At 43.5% G+C, this 16,673-nt stretch overlaps 1 long non-coding RNA gene across 6 annotated transcripts; it reads left to right on the top strand.

Moving 5' to 3' along the window:
- Positions 1-1,728: 1,728 nt before the first annotated feature.
- On the top strand, positions 1,729-15,969 carry LOC310752410. Of its 6 annotated transcripts, XR_014542938.1 has the most exons (5): positions 1,729-2,831; positions 5,390-7,269; positions 7,621-7,729; positions 7,823-7,880; positions 8,268-9,087. It is a non-coding gene; the product is annotated as an uncharacterized lncRNA (long non-coding RNA). The 6 variants fall into 6 exon arrangements; XR_014542935.1 differs by lacking the exons at positions 1,729-2,831; positions 5,390-7,269; positions 8,268-9,087 and adding exons at positions 13,641-13,814; positions 15,789-15,969 and having other exon boundaries at positions 7,465-7,729; XR_014542937.1 differs by lacking the exons at positions 1,729-2,831; positions 5,390-7,269 and adding an exon at positions 9,098-9,503 and having other exon boundaries at positions 7,465-7,729; positions 8,268-8,387.
- Positions 15,970-16,673: the final 704 nt, after the last annotated feature.

Genomic DNA, 16,673 nt, shown 5'->3' with positions numbered 1-16,673 from the left:
GGATACCCACACGACCCTGAAGGTGGCTAGGTTCCTAGTTGCTGTCCTTTCCCAAAAGCGACGCCAAGGAGCTCTACAAGCTAATTAAGGCGTAGTATGCCTTTCCATTTTATAGTATTTTATTGTTATAGTAGTGTTTTAGCGATTGCTTTTTTTTCTCCTTACGGCACAAGCTGTTATTTATGTGTTGTTTTTACCTGTATGGGCCTATGGCCGTAATAAATGATATAAACTAAATGGATCTGTGCCTCACATTTTTTGGTTCTTGGGGGGGGATCTGAACCCCAATATTCCTTCTTTGACCATGGTCTCTTTTGACAGCCACTGCCAAAATGGAAATAGCTGTCAGGTGGGAAACGGGGGGAGGCCCTCACTTTACGATCTTGGTTTTACCCAGGTATGGGAAATGGCACAATCTGGGAGTTTGAATCAACACAGCAGAGTGAAGATAAATGGGCAGGGCAAAAAGGATAAATTTCTAAGTACATGGTAATTGTTCATTGATTATATCAATAAATTGGCACTGTCGCTATGACCACCTGCCATGGGTATAGCCAGGATTTATTTTAGGGGGGGGGGGCAAGTTAGGGTTGCCACATTTCAAAGAGCAAAAAAGAGGACACCATGAATATTCTCATTTTAAATACTCCTATTATGTAGGCTATAGAAGCTGTGATATATTGCTGAGGGGGGCAGGAGAAGTGAAGGGGAAAGCAAGTCTTCAACCACCAGTCTTGTCTGGGACTCATCCAGAAACTATAGCCAGAGACATTATGGCAAATTTTAAAAATGTTACCCCTGAAAAAGAGGATGTGTCCTGGAAAAAGAGGACACACGGCAACCGGGGGGGGGGGGGGCAGAATTGAATTACTTGCGACACAATTGGTCAGTTAAGTATTTTTATTTACAGTGGTACCTCGGGTTACATATGCTTCAGGTTACATACTCTTCAGGTTACAGACTCCGCTAACCCAGAAATATTACCTCGGGTTAAGAACTTTGCTTCAGGATGAGAACAGAAATCGTGCGATGGCAGCAGCAGGAGGCCCCATTAGCTAAAGTGGTACTTCATGTTAATAACAGTTTCACGTTAAGAATGGACCTCTGGAACGAATTAAGTTCTTAACCTGAGGTACCACTGTACTTGATTGGGGGGCAGTTCTCCCCCGAACCCCCGGCCACACCACCTGCAACCAGGGGCAGAGTAAGGGGGGGGGTGAGGTGGGTGTGGGGCCGCCCCGGGTGTCCCCACTGCGGGGGGTGACAAAATGCCGGGCGGCCCTCAACACGGGGCCTGCAGTGGGCCCAAGGCTCTGTGCTGCCCAAACGGTCCACCCACTGCCTCCCCCCCCCCAGCTGTAGGGCGACTGAGTGGGAGGAGGCAGGCAGACTCTGGAGGCCCCACGGTGAGCCTTTCCCCTATGGATGCCTCACCCCACCCTCACCCTGCCCCTATGGACACCTTGCTGCACCTTCGCCCTGCCCCATAGGCAGCAGCTTGCACCCCAGGCACCCGAGCGGCTTCCTCCGCCGCTGACTCTCCCTGGCAATAATACTGGTTTTAGCCCTCTCACTGGTCAGAGCTGAAGTTGTTATTTACAACTTTAAAACGAGATGCAACAAATTTCCCCTTGTGATCTCCATAGTAGACAATTTTAAATGTTGCTTGTAGAGAGAGATAGAGGTAGATAGCTTTAACAGTTTCCTAGCATTTTCTTAAAGCGATAGGCTATCCCTTTTGGGGGCCCTGGGGCCCCTCCCCCAAGGAGAACCTCCAAAAAAGCACCCTGTGGAGGAGAGTTTCCTGCCTGTCACTCAAAGAAGAATTGAAACTGCAGTGTCCACCAAAATCTTTAATGTTCAGATCAGTGCGCTACATGGGGAAAATGTCATTAAAAGGTACAGCATGTTCTACACATAGCCAAGCAAGCAAAGACATTGATCCAGGAATGAGACATACCCGGGCTTAGGAGCTAACTCCTCTTAAGCCCCCCCCAAAATATTTAAGGGGGCTGGAACCCCCCCAAACTGTCAATGGCCATTGCCATTTAATTGTGTGTGCCGTGTCATGTGACTATGTAGGGCAGGTCTTACTGCCCCCCGCCCCCCATATTTTATTCAAGTTGGCCCCCCAGCAACCCTGTTATTAGGGAGAGGGGCCGGCACTAATTTCTCACCCATGCGCAGTGATCCCATGTTGAAAACAAACCCATTTGTATCCCCTGTATTAATGCGCCAAGGGACTATTTTATGTGTCCTTGTGACCATCAGGTGGTGGAAGGAGCGAGGCAGAGTCTAGTGAGTGAGACTGTCCCTGGCTATAATACTGGTTTTAACCCTCTCACTGGTCAGAGCTGAAGTTGTTATTTACAACTTTAAAAAGAGATACAACAAATTTTCCATTGCGATCTCCATAGTTGGCAATTTTAAATGTTGCTTGTAGATGACAGAAAGATAGACAGACAGACAGAAGCTAAATAGATTCAGTAACTCCCTAAAAAGAGGTTACATTTTAAATTTAAAGGAAACTGAAAGAAAATAAGAAGACCAACAAAGAATTAATCATAGTAAAACACGGAGAGTAAATTCTGGACAGATGCTGGACTTTGAGAAAGCCCCCAAAAGAAAGCTTAGCCAAGAAAAATTTAAACTGAAAACTCAAAAAAACACCAAGATGAAGATTTTAAAGAGAATCAAGAAAAGCAGATACACCTGATGACAAGAAAAGCCAAGGGAAAACAAAGACACATGAAGGAACGTGAGGGGCGAAATCAAGTTTATTTCCCTTTCGACCAACAAGTCTTTGGATGTACAAAGGAGCAGAGGAAAGGGTAGGTGGATCTGAAGTCTGCTTCAAGCAGAGTGAAGAATAATTGCAGAAAATAGAAGGCTTTTATTTTATTTAATTTTTTAAATAATATTTATTACTTTTAAGGATTACAAAAAAGAAAAAAGGAAAGGAAAAACAAGATAAAAAAGAAACAACAATACAATACAATGTATAAACAATACACAACACGACACTGACACAATAAACTAAACAAAACAAACGAAAAACAATTTAAAAACACATCATACCATTTCAATATCATATCTTACATTCACTTGTTTCAACGACCTCCTCACACCTCCCTTTTTGTATTCCACTTCTATTAATTGTTTCAGCAATTCCTTTCCATCTTCCTCTATTTTCTGTCATATAGTTGTCTTAACATATTTTAACCTTATTTTCCCTTTAATACTCCAATAATCTACTTGTACTTAATTCCTTCTAACATTTCTACTAAAGCCGTATAGCTTCATTCCAACATTTTTCTAACACTCATTAATTTTACAATATTTCCATAAATAGTCTTTAAACTTTTTCCAATCTTCTTCCACCGTCTCTTCTCCCTGGTCTCGGATTCTGCCAGTCATTTCCGCCAATTCCATACAGTCCATCAACCTGGTAATCTTCTGTCCGAGGCTCTTAAATCTTTTCCAAGTCCCTTCTGCAAGTCTTCTTCGTATTTATACATGCACTTTACTTTGTCTTCTACTGATCTTATTTTTATTTTCCTTCCTTTGAGACTGAAGAGTAGATCTCGGGGAAACTCCCACCTAGAGATGATTTTATTCCTTCTCGGCAGGGCAACCAAATCTCCGTAGTTAAAACAAAGATCCAAAAGATATTTCGGGACGTCTTTCAAAATTTCTCCAAGTCTGAAGGCCCTCACAATTTTAATCTCTTCTTGACCCAAGTCCAGGTCCCAAAAATCAGCAAATTCCTGTGTGAGGGGATCTATCAAACTTTCCTTCTCCAATTCAGGTAGAGCTCTGATCCTCGAAATCTGATTTTCTTTAAATTCAATCATAGAAGGCATCAACTTATGGTCATCAAGTTGCATCTGTAAGGCTGGGACTCTCTCTCTCTCCAGTTGTGTTACTTTAGGTTCAACGACAACAACTTTCTCCCTAGCCTTCTCCGCAGTTTGCCATGTCAAAGTAGATTCCTGTATCAATTTCTGAATAGTTTCTGTATTGATGTTCACTTTTTGTCCCAAATTATCGATTTTGGTAGTTACCACATCCACCTTCTTATGGAGCTGTTCCAGTGAGTCATTTATCTTATTTAATGCAGCCGCTAAGGCCTCTTCTGTCGACATTCTTAACCGATTCAAGGTCAGTCCCAGAATCTCACAGCTTTTTATCTTGCAGCTGGAAATTCCCCCAGCTCAGCTCTTGTAACAGTTTCAAAGGCTTCCTCTAGAGGGAAACAGTTTCTATTTGTATTGGTCCTTTTAGACACAGTTCAAACAATAAAATTAGTTTCAATTTTCAGTTACTTTTACTCCTTTTTAAACGCAGACGGAGACAATGGAGACAATGTATTTCTCTTATTTAACTAGCTGTCAGTGAACGTTCTAATCACGGTCAATGAGCATTCTAAAGCACGTCAGTCCTGCTGGCAGCCCGTTTCCAGGATCGGAGCGGTGGTATTTTAACTCTGTTCGCTCTCTCCTGCAGGTATATTCAGTCCAAAACTTTCCCCCCTCTTCTCCTGCCACCAAGGGGGGTTTAGTATTTTTAACCGATGGAAATTTAGTCCTTTACAATAGACTTTCCGCGACTTCAGCTTGCATCCTCATTGCTTCAATCTATTTACAAAAGGGGAAGGTGGACTTCCTGTTTTGGACCTCCCCGTTTCGACACCAAATTAAGACGTTTAAAAATCCAATTCTCCGCTCTACTCACGGGTAGTTGCTTTAAGATCAAATTGTCCACAGGAAAAAGTCAGCGCTCTCCGGCAACAGCTATGCGGCTTCGCTCCGTGGAAGAAGCAATCAATTCGAAGCACTGCGCCGCTCACCCCACGTCGCTCCGGATCCCCGAAACCGGGTTTCCCCGTGAGTAGGGGAGGCGTAAAAAGTGCCAGCCAAATCCCACGTTCACAGGCTTCACCCGCCTGTGATTTTTAGTGGGTCTCCGCCTTCGCCGTGGCGGCCAGACCAGAATTTCCACGAGGCAAATTCCTCCCGATCAGAGGAATTCCGCCATTACCGGAGGTGCCAACCTGGAAGTAGAAGGCTTTTATTTTAAAAGGCAACTGGAGAAGCCATTTCATAAAAAGAAGGCTGGCGTTTCTGTTGCCGAAGTTATTATTATCATTACTGTTGTTACTATTTATTGAATTTCTATGCCGCCCTATACCCGAAGGTCTAAGGGCGGCTCACATAAAATATCAAATGTACAAAATCAAAACAAAAAGAACGACCCAAGAAGGGGTTCCCAGAGCAGAGACAACAGGAGTCAGGCTATCCCTGTCCAGAGAGGGGCGCAACTGGGCCACCAGCCGAAGCTGATGGAAGGCACTGGGGGTCACTGAGCGCCTTCCCTTGTCTCTCGACAGAGGTGCAGGGCGACCAAGGCCTAAACCCTGATGGAAATGGACCCAGAAAACCAGCTTCTTCCAAGGGCACCTGGATCTGGTCTGCGACCACTCGCTCCAGAACCTCGCTCCAGAAGTTGGAAAAACCAAGACAGGTAAGATTTTAAGACAGGTAAGACTTAGAAGTGAGAAGGGTAGGGGGATCTAACGGGATCCAGGGGGATCCAGGGGGAAAGAAAGCTGTGCATGTGATAAGGAGCAAAGCAGAGGCGCAGAAGACAACATAGTTCCATTTAATTTCATTTTAGCTCAGATTGCCTTGTTGACAAAAATGCTTTGCCGCCATTTTGTGATAGCTTCTTGTGGACTATAGATAAGCTCCTTTGCTAGTGGGCAGAACTTAATTTTATGTATATTGTGGCTTCCAAGGAGTAGAATAACAAACCCTCTTGAGCAGCTGCTTAAAAGTGGTGGCATTTGGCATATGAAGCCAAACGAATTGTACTTACTGGGCAACTGCAGAAGAGGGTCACTAAAATATTGTTGCGTTTTTGTTCCTTCAGATGTGTATAAATCCAAAAGGTTCCCAACATGCCAGCATTTTGCATCCTCACCATTAATTCTGTTCCTAAGGTAGAATACCCATTTAGAATACCCATTTTAAAAGCTGATGCATCAAACTGCTTCCTTTGTCTGTAACAGTTGCCTTGCTGATTTCAGTGTGAAAAAGCAAATGAGGCATTTTGAGGGTGAATCTACTGATGGCATTGGTAGAGGCGGCCTGGTAGAGGCCTTGGAGTGAGTAGAGGTTTTCACCATTTTGCCGGCCATTTTTAAGCAAAAAAAGTCCAGCAAGCGTTTAAGCACAAACATATTCACAATTAGGAAGGATGAGCCGTGACCATTTTTTCCTGTACATAAAGGGCAGAAAATGTTGTCTGCTAATGGTAAGGCTGAAATGACTGAGAAAATATTTGAAATCTTATGAATCCCATCTCTGGCCATTTTTACTCATACATAAGGGAGTGGCTGATTGTTCCACTAATGACCAGAGAGGGCCCACACAAAATCATAATATCCCACATTTGTCAAACATTTTGGAATATAGGTCTGTACCCTTCAATCCTGTAGATAAAGGAGGCATGTAGCTCCCAATTTTCTTTGCCTGGGGTACCGGTATGTCTGTTGAATGCAGGGAACATGATCCATAAATGCTGAGACTATTCGAAATTTAATTTGACCCAAATGGTATTACTGGCTTTTTGATGAAAACCTGCACGATAGGGTTGATAGTTGCTGGGTTTCCAACAAATACAAAATTTTAGATCCTCGCCAGTACTTCTGTTCCAAAGGTAATATATTTTAAAACCCGCTGTAGCAAACTGCTTCCTTTGCCTGTAACCTCTCACTTGGTTACCTTCAACCGCAATCGTAGCTTCTATTAAAAAAGACTTTTGAATTATCAGTGGTGGCACTAATAACTAACAAGTAATCTCTGAATGCTCTATAGTAATTATACCAGCAATACAGTTGTGTGTCTTCTGGCTGAAGGTCAACTAGGTGAGTATCTTGTGCTTGGCTGAGGGGAAAATCTCTGTTGTGTTCTGCCTGCAACTCTTTGTACAAAGATTCTTTCAGGTCACAGTGAGGGGGACCATTCAAGCACCCTGAGCCTGTTGGAGAAAAGGTAGGCTCTAAATGGAATCATCCATCAAATATGCAAACTAAATATTCCAAAGAGCTTGTATTGAGCAACATTGGTTATTCAATCCCTTTTTCAGAAGAGCTGCAAACTCGAAAGCTGAATGCTGTTGCTCTGCATGCTTCTACCTGGAGGGACTTCTCTTGTCGGGACACCACTGCAGGGGAGGCCCTTTCCTGTGCCATCACCACACAATAAGGTACATCTTTGGGTGGGACAGCCATCCTTGTTTTGTTCCAGCTCTTTTTTTTACAGATCTCACAGAGCTACCTGTGCCAGAAGCAGATCTGCTCCATTGACAAAAGGCAGTGTCAGAGCTCTTGATACATCAAGTGACCATCTGCAGTGCAGGATTGAGAGACACCTGCGTCTTGACTGCCTGCTTTAGGTAACTGGCTGTTTATGCTCCTGTGTCTGGAGGGGAGGGCTGCTGAAGACCCTAGTCTCTTCCAGGTGCATCTCAGTGACACAAGAAGTAGAATTTTGCAACCCTTCAGGAAACTTAACGGCAAGTGAACTTCACACTCCACAATTCAGTGATCTTTTTCAGTCCAATCCTTTTGGGCTGGCTTCTCCATTTCCCCCCGCTTGATCTCTTCACAGTTCTGTCCAAGAGCCTACCACACTCAGGGGAAGCCAGCTCTTCCTGCAGAAGTCAGGTCAGTAAGGACAGCTGTGTTCCAAAAACATTTATCTGGAATTGGTGGGAAAGGGCCGGGGACAAACTAATGAGTCCAGATTGCTTTTCACAGACCAGCAGAAGGAACTTCCAGGCCCATGAATTCACACTTTGGAGGGATAAACAAAAAGGTGAGCACAAAGGCAGAGTTTGAAGACTGGAACCAGTCTCTCTGTTCTGCCCTGCAAATTAATGGCAGTTAACATGGCACTCTGTGACGTAAACACATCTAGGTACATACCCTTTGCTAATGGCAAGTGATAAAACCTTGATTGTGTTCTGTCTGCAACTTCATAATTCTTAAGGGTTTTCTTTTTTCCTGAGAGAACATTCTGTATTCAGAGTGTTCTCTCAGGTTTTGCTTTTCACCTTGTTGCATTGGCCAAAAAAAAGCAAAAGACGCTGGTGGTTGGCGCTCCTGGTTTCCAGGACGGGGTTCAAGCCCCTGCGGTGTCCCTGCTTACTTCCAATGCAACCTCTCTCTCTCTCTCTCTCTTTATCTATCTCTCCCCCTTAAGAACTAAGTGAAGCGCAAAGTGCTCCTCTGATGCATCACTGGTGTGTGTCTAAGACAAGGTGGATTACATGGATGCTTCCCATCCTAGAACTCCTTGTCATAGGGAACAAAATACGTACAGGTGAAACTTGGAAAATTAGAATATCGTGGAAAAGTTTATTTATTTCAGTAATTCAACTTAAAAGGTGAAACTAATATAGGAGATAGACTCATGACATACAAAGTAAGATATGTCAAACCTTTATTTGTTAGAATTGTGATGATTATGGGATACAGCTGATAATAACCCCAAATTAACAATCTCAGAAAATTAGAATATTGTGAAAAGGTGCAGTAGCTATTCAATCCATAACACCTGCAATGGGTTCAGTAGGAAGCACAATCATGGGGAAGGCTGCTGACCTGACAGTTGTGCAGAAAGCCATCATTGAGACCCTCCATAAGGAGGGAAAAGCCTCAAACGGTAATTGCGGAAGAAGTTGGATGTTCCCAAAGTACTGTATCAAAGCACATTAATGGAAAGTTATGCGGAAGGGGAAAGTGTGGAAGAAAAAGGTGCACAAGCAGCATGGATGACCGCAGCCTGGAGAGGATTGTCAGGAAAAGACCATTCAAACGTGTTGGGGACTTTCACAAGGAGTGGACTGAGGCTGGAGTTAGTGCATCAAGAGCCACCACACACAGACGGATCCTGCAGATGGGCTTCAAATGTTGTATTCTTCTTGTCAAGCCACTCCTGAACAAGAAACAACATCAGAAGCGTCTTACCTGGGCTAAAGAAAAAAAGAACTGGTCTGTTGCACAGTGGTCCCAAGTCCTCTTTTCTGATAGGAGCAACTTTTCCATCTCATTTGGAAACCAAGGACCCAGAATCTGGAGGAAGAATGGGGAGGCACACAATGCCACACAATGCTTGAAGTCCAGTGTGAAGTTTCCAATGCCAGATGCTTGAAGTCCAGTGTGAAGTGTTGATTTGGGGAGCCATGCCATCAGCTGGTGTTGGTCCACTGTGCTTAAATTAACTCACCCCATTACTAAAACTGGTGGATGCTCACAGCCGTAAACTAAATGTATCAAAAATTACCATTCTTCTATATGCAGATGATATGATTCTGCTCTCACGAACTAGAATTGGCTTAAAGCGTTTGCTAGATGCCTGTATCGACTATTTGTCTAGAATGAAAATGAGCATGAACTTCAATAAAAGCAAAATAATGGTCTTCGGGAATTCTCGTAAGATATATAGCTGGGTTTTTGGTGGGAAACATATCCAGCAGGTATTCAGATTCAACTGTTTGGGGATCACTTTCCATCACAGGCTCTGGTGCTCCTCGCACTGCGCAGTGGCGGTAAATGCCAGCCAGCTGTCTATGCAGGCCATATTGCGCTTTTTTGCAACAAGAGGTAACCAACACATCCCTTCTGCCCTCAAGGATTTTAATGCTAAAGTTAGAGCCAAACTGCTCTATGCAATTTCAATCTGGATGTCAGGGTTTACCCAGTCAGCGGAACAAGTGCAGGCAGCCTTTCTATTGAAGATTTTCGCTGTCCCACTCTATGTACCTTACACAGCCTTGTTGTGTCTAGAGGGAGGCCAACATAAGCTAGAGACAGTTGGACAAGTTTTCTTTTATGCTGGCTAAACATTTGTTTTTCAGCAGACAAAGATACTTTACTTAGCAAAGTTTTGTCAGACCCCTTCCCTTCCCTTCTCCAGGGCTACAACTGTTTTGCACAAAGTTGGGGCAACTTGGGCTTTCAGAGGATCTCCTGGGTGCTGTGGCTTTTCCAATCGCCAAGGCCATGTTAAAAGTTAAAGAAAGTGAGCAGTTGGGTCCCACAAGGATCAGAACCGCTATTATTTCATTTATTCGTTTTGTGATCTAGAATTAGTGCTGGAGACTATTGAAAAAGGAACTGAAAATGAAACGGTCAGTATTGTAATGTCCCTGTACAGTTCTATACTGTGGTCCCATTTAGAATACCGTGTACAGTTTTGGGTGCCATATCTCTAAAACGAATATGGCATAGCTGGAAAAAGTGCAGAAGAGGGTGTTCTCGCTCTGTGTGGGATGGTCATTCTCTTACATGGAGTGTGTGGCTTTGGGGGGGATGCACAGTGATGGGGATGGCAGACACATTCCTTGCCCGTCTGATCAGCCAGATCAATCCTGGTGATCAACAGGGTGATAGATGTGGCAACCAGATTGCTCTTACATCTAGAATTGGGCAACTAAATGATTAAGGGGGTACAGTGCTTTTCCTTTGAGAAAAGGCTGAAGAGTTTGGAAATGTTCAGTCTATAAAAGGTCTATAAGAGGGTAGCAGACATGACAGAGGTTAGAAAATTAAATAAGATAAAGTGGTTAGAGAGAACTTTTCGTCACTCTCCCGAAATACTGACCTCAGGGGCACCCAGCGAAAGGAAGAACCACTTTATTCCATGAGAGATTAAACTGTGGAGTTAACTGCATGAAGATTTGGTGATGGCCACAGGAAAAAAATATTATTGGGACAAAAATTCTGGCCCACTGGTCTTATGTACCCGTTTAAAATTAACTTTGGGAAATTATTCCAATAAAAGAGACCATGCCAATATATAGAGCTTTCTTAGTGACATTTCTGAGCAATTGCACAGAAAGGTAGAGAGAGAGACACTGAATTAAAGCTGATCATTTAACATTTTCCTGTATAATTCTATATACATTTGTGCCAAGAGAAAGGAGAAATGGATAGAACTAGCAGGATACACACAGGTGAAGGGAGAACTGAGAAAATCAGAGCTTGGGTTCGATATTAAAAAACTATAATTTAAACATTTACTGAACAGTCACAAAGATCAAATATGCACAACTTTCTTTTGCAGAAAGAAAGGTCATCCTGCAATTAACTATCAGCCTCATGCAGCCTTCTCCTCTGTCTGTCCACATGCTCATCACATGGAGACCTGAAAGCATAATGCAGAGAATTATATGCTGAATTTACATTCTTCATTCCTCCTTTCATAACAACTTTCCCTAAACATTTGTCTGATCTTTTAGGAAGATATTTCAGGCTTTAGGTGCTATCATAACACTAATGTTTCAAAAATTATAACAACAGGGCATTTTTGACAACTGGAAAAGGCACTTGAGGTGTGGTGTGGTGGTTATGAGCGGTGGACTCAGTGGCGAAGCTGCAAGCTCTGGCACTGGGGGAAGACAGCATGTGGGGGCGTGGCTTGCGCGCATCACAGGAGGCATGGAGTGTGTCCTGAGGGCGTGGTGCACTGCATGTGGGGGTGTGGTGTGCATCCCGGGGGCGTGGCGAACATCCTGGAGACGAGGTGTGCCGCCAGTGGGGACGTGGTGCCTGGTGCACCAAGGGAGCGCGGCACATGTCCGGGGGTGGCCACGATGGCACCTCAACAGAATGGTGGTGCCGGGTGCAGTGGGTTCACTCTACACCCCTTCCTCCGCCACTGGGTGGACTCGTAATCTGGTGATTCGGGTTCGATTCCCTGCTCCTCCACATGCAGCTGGTGGGTTACCTTGGGCTAGTCACACTTCTCTTGAAGTCTCTCAGACTCACTCACCTCACAGGGTGCCTGTTGTGGGGGAGGAAGGGAAAGGATAATGTTAGCCGCTTTGAGACTCCTTAAAGGGAGTGAAAGGCGAAATATCAAGTCCAAACTCTTCAGGCTGCTATTATTGCACTAAGATACACTGTGGGACGAACAGATACTTCACTTTGTTAACGGAGAAATCTGAGGGCTCCCTTGGACAAAAAACAAGGATACCAGCCAGGAATACCAGAGCAAAACAGCAGCCAGTAGGCTTGGTCTTTATTGTAGACCGTCACGACAGGACCCCCACCTGCCACAAGGTGGAACAAGATGGAAGCCCCGAACAAAAGAGCCCCCAAACTTTTACTAGCTGCTAATCTCCATGTTACACCCCCAAACTACACCACTAATACATCACGGTTACATCATGAAAGGGGAGGTCTGGTGGCAGTAATCTAAGCATCTTGGACCCTTCCCCATGGTTCTCCTTGCCCTCCACCAAACACCCATCAAGTGAAGCAAAAGAGATATTTGCATTTCCCTGTTTCCCAGCCAAGTTAATCACACCCTTTTCTCTTCATCTGGATTTGTTATTTCTGGAAGGGCTACCTGTCTGGCACTCAGGTTGCCAGGAATTATCACTCAGGCAGAGGGGCTGCTGAGTAGCTGAGTTCACATGTCTATATGAATTTCTGAAGTTTTCCCAGTGAGCCAGTACATAGATACATTTATCAGTGAATTCTTACATTTGGTATTGTGCAGCAGAGGCCCTTGGAATAGATAGGAAGAAACTGTGATGAAGTGTTTTGTGGGGACAAATCACAAAAGTCACAAAAGTGATTGTGCTGATTTTGGTAGTGGGCTGCATGAGCGTGATATCTGCTGGAGGGGCAACCCCCCCAACCTATACATAAATTCCTGCAACAACTTAGACTGCACTGTTCCCCAAAACATGTTATCAAGGACTGGAAAAAGAGAACTGCAACATGCTTAGGTCACAAGATGATGTAGGTGTTTCCCCAAAACCATCTGCATTTGGGTGACTCAAATGGACTCAAACATTGACATGAGACAGCCACTCTAGCATCAGAGTGGAGGTAACCAAAGAAAAGGTGATCCGGGGGGGGGGGGGGCTAACCAAATCTGCCCCCCTTCCCAGCATGTTCCAGCATGGCAGGGGGTTGGACTAGATGGCCCTTGTGGTCTCTTACTGCTCTATGATTCCATGATTTTATGATTCTATGACACTAACTAGTACACTGCACTGTTCCACTAGATAGGCAAACTTGGCCCTCCAGATGTTTTGGGACCACAATTTCCATCATCCCTGACCACAGGTCGCGTTAGCTAATGATCTTGGGAGTTGTAGTCCCAAAACATCTGGAGGGCCGAGTTTGCCTATGCCTGCATTAGGTAGATATTGTTGCTATTTTTTAAGCTTAAGGTTATGTATATAGTAGCTGGCATCTATTTGTCATTGAGCTAGTGTGGTGTAGTGGTTAAGAGTGGTGGACTCGTAATCTGGAGAGCCAGGTTCGCTTCCCCGCTCTTCCACATGCAGTCTGCTGGGTGACCTTGGGCCAGTCACACTTCTTTCTGAACTCTCTCAGCCTGACCTACCTCACAAGGTATCTGTTGTGGGGGTGGAAAGGAAAGGAGATTTTTAGCTGCTTTGAGACTCCTTAAAGGTAGAGAAAAGCAGGATATAAAAACCAACTCCATGAATAAGAATTCTGCCATGATGATGAAAACTATGTGTTTAGATTTTGCTGTATAATACCAACCTGTGGAATATGACAGTTCGCAGTTTCAAAATCTCTTTGGCCACAGTGGATTGACAATCTGGACACACAAAAACCTCTGGAAGATCTTTTGAATCAATGCCTATGGCAAAAGCAGTCCTTGCAGCTTCCTTCACAGTAAACCATAGATTGGTCACACTCACCACTGGGCCTCCTGCACCCTTCCTTTAAAAAACGTATTGACCAGCTGCCTTCAAACAAGGTAGGTAAAAGATCTGAGCAATAGGTTAGTGTGTCCTTCCATCCCCCTGGGCATGATCTAGACCCAGTAATGTCACTCTCTTTCAAGCTTTGTCTCTTTGTGGGAGGAGGAGCGGCAATTTCAATTGGAATATATTTTTCTCGTCCTTCAAGATAGGTTTTCCCAGTGTAATATATTATTTCTTTTGCAATCCAGGGTCTAATGGCAGTCATATCCTTTTGTGTGTACTGTAATTGGGCAGCAGACACAATCAGATGGGCAATGGTACATGTGAAAGGACCGCAGTCACTGGAATTACCTTGCCTGGTTATATCAGTTGGTGCAAAAAATGACCAGTCTGCAAAACTATAGGGACAGTCTGAATCCATCTTATACAGACATGCTAAGAAGGATGTTATTCCATCAATCACAGAGTGGTTCAATCCATGGTTGGAATCTAGGCAGAGCATGGTCTTCCTTTTAAAAATGATTACTATCAGTATCCAGTGGACTCCACTGTCATTTACTGGAGTAATCCAAACAACTTTCTTTAGCACTCCAAATTTCAAACAGGACTTCAGGGCTTTCACTGACAATTTTTGACACATGAGGGTCTGAGTGAAGAGGCAACTAAATGCGAAAATTGTTCCATCGTGACCTAGCTCTTTGGTCATGATCACCCTGGAGGCAAGAAATGCATCTATTATGCAGTCATTTATCCAGTTCGATCCTTTCAGTGTGTCTATGTCATAACCATAAACACAGATGTTGGCAACAAGTTCCTCAGTTTGTAGACTGAGTATGTTAAAGGTACAGTTCTGCCATGGGGGAACTGATGTAGAAATCATTGATTTGCCCAAACACTTCTCACTTTGCGTTGAGAATATGGGGCTTCTATCAAAAGAATCAATATTGGTCACTGTCAAATCCTCTTTCCCACTTTTTGGAGTGGAGGTCATCTGAGGCTGAGCGCTTTCCAGGTCTCTCATAGTCAGTCAGTGATCTGTTTTTAAGGAGTCCAACTCCTCAGCAGCCTGCACTGAATCAGATGCTGGAACTACAGTTATCTTTTCCTTCAGTCTGGAGAACTTTCTTCCTGAGCTACTATTCTGCCTTTTATTTCACTTCAACTGTGTGAGCTGCAACCGGCGAGGCTTCCCTGGTTCTGGTGGCATGCCGATAGATTTTTTGGCAGCTATAATATGGTAGCAAGTCCTGGATGATGGCCAAGAGCAGCTCTCTTTGGGGAAAAGGCAGACAACATAATGCTTTTCCTTTACTACCCCTTACCACAAATACACCAAGCTAATAAATTGTACAATACCGTAAAGCCCACTAGTACCATTTGACAAACTGATGTTGCCTTCTCATAGCTTTCATCTTTCTTAGGCCGCGGAAGTTCTCCCCTTTGTACAAGATCCATGATTTGTGATGGATCACAAGCTATATGAGGAAAGACTGTATGTTCTGGTGATCTTGAGTGTCTGATCAACTGAGGCCGCAAATGAAAGTTTCCAGTGTTACATAGTCTACGCAAAGTTTCTCTCCAGTAAGAATTTTGCATTGCATATAAGGATAACACCATTGCTTCCATCGTCATTTCTTTCCATTGTGAAAGTCTTCTTAGAGCTGCATGAAAACTCTCAGAGACATTTGTGGGGATTCCACTTTTTTCTTTATATATGTTCAGTCTCTTTAGAATCCAGGCCGCAGCATGCTTTATTACTGCTTGGTGCAGTTTTTCCTTAAAGTAGTCCAAGAATGCTTTGCTCCAACCTGTCCTGAGTTTATCAAATTTGAATGTGTAGTCTTGCTCAGAATTTGACCTCAGAAGATCAAAAAAGTCAGCAAGGTATACCTTGGTATCCTCTGAACTGGCCCCATGTTTTTTCAACCAAAACATGATGTCTCTGCGGATGTGATTCCAGCATACCACTCTGTAGCTCTTGAGCAAAACATGATCCTAAGCCTTTTCAATTCCTTTTTCTCTGTCAGACACTATGACAACTTTTTCTGAATTGAGCAATGGACACTGCTTTGAAAGGGTTTCCAAAAATCTCCTGTGATTGTCTTCTCGCCTGCTGTCATGCATCATGAACATTACAGGAATCAGTGGTGATTCAGTGAAAAGCACATTTTGAAATAATAAAGTAGATAGGAAGAAGTCTCCAAGTCTCCAAGTTCTGTCATATGAAAAAAGCATAGGTAAATCTGTCTTCAATGATATTATTTTCCCAATTTCAGATGAAATATCTGTTAATTCAAAAACACTTACAAATCATCACGACTGATTTGTGAACATTGTCTTTCATGCATGCTTGTTTGTTTCTTACCTAAGGAAACAAAAATCAAAATTATATGGAATGCTTTAAAGTACAGTGGTACCTCTGGTTACGTACTTAATTCGTTCCGGAGGTCCGTTCTTAACCTGAAACTGTTCTTAACCTGAAGCACCACTTTAGCTAATGGGGCCTCTTGCTGCCGCCGTGCCACCAGAGCACGATTTCTGCTCTCATCCTGAAGCAAAGTTCTTAACCCAAGGTACTATTTCTGGGTTAGCGGAGTCTGTAACCTGAAGCGTATGTAACCCGAGGTACCACTGTAGTCATGAGAGGTCATTTCATACAACAAAATGCTGTTAAAAAAAAAAAAGAGCCAGGGAAGCAAGGAAAAAAGAAATTTTGGATGCCATATCAAAGAAAGAAAACGAATTAGGAAAAAACCTAAATAAACAATCGATAAAACAGGCAAGAAAATGATTACAATCACAGCATTCAATGATAATCAATGAAGAAATAGCATGGAAAGTTAAAAAAATGAAGCCGAAATTCTTTGAGCATGCAAACAAACCCGGAAAGTTGTTAGCATGGCAATTAAGGA

This window comes from Podarcis filfolensis, assembly GCF_964270895.1.
Source record: "Podarcis filfolensis genome assembly, chromosome: 17".
In the NCBI taxonomy this organism is placed as follows: Eukaryota; Metazoa; Chordata; class Lepidosauria; order Squamata; family Lacertidae; genus Podarcis; species Podarcis filfolensis.
Note: the sequence above shows the minus strand (reverse complement) of the source record. Positions and strands in the feature narration are given on the sequence as shown.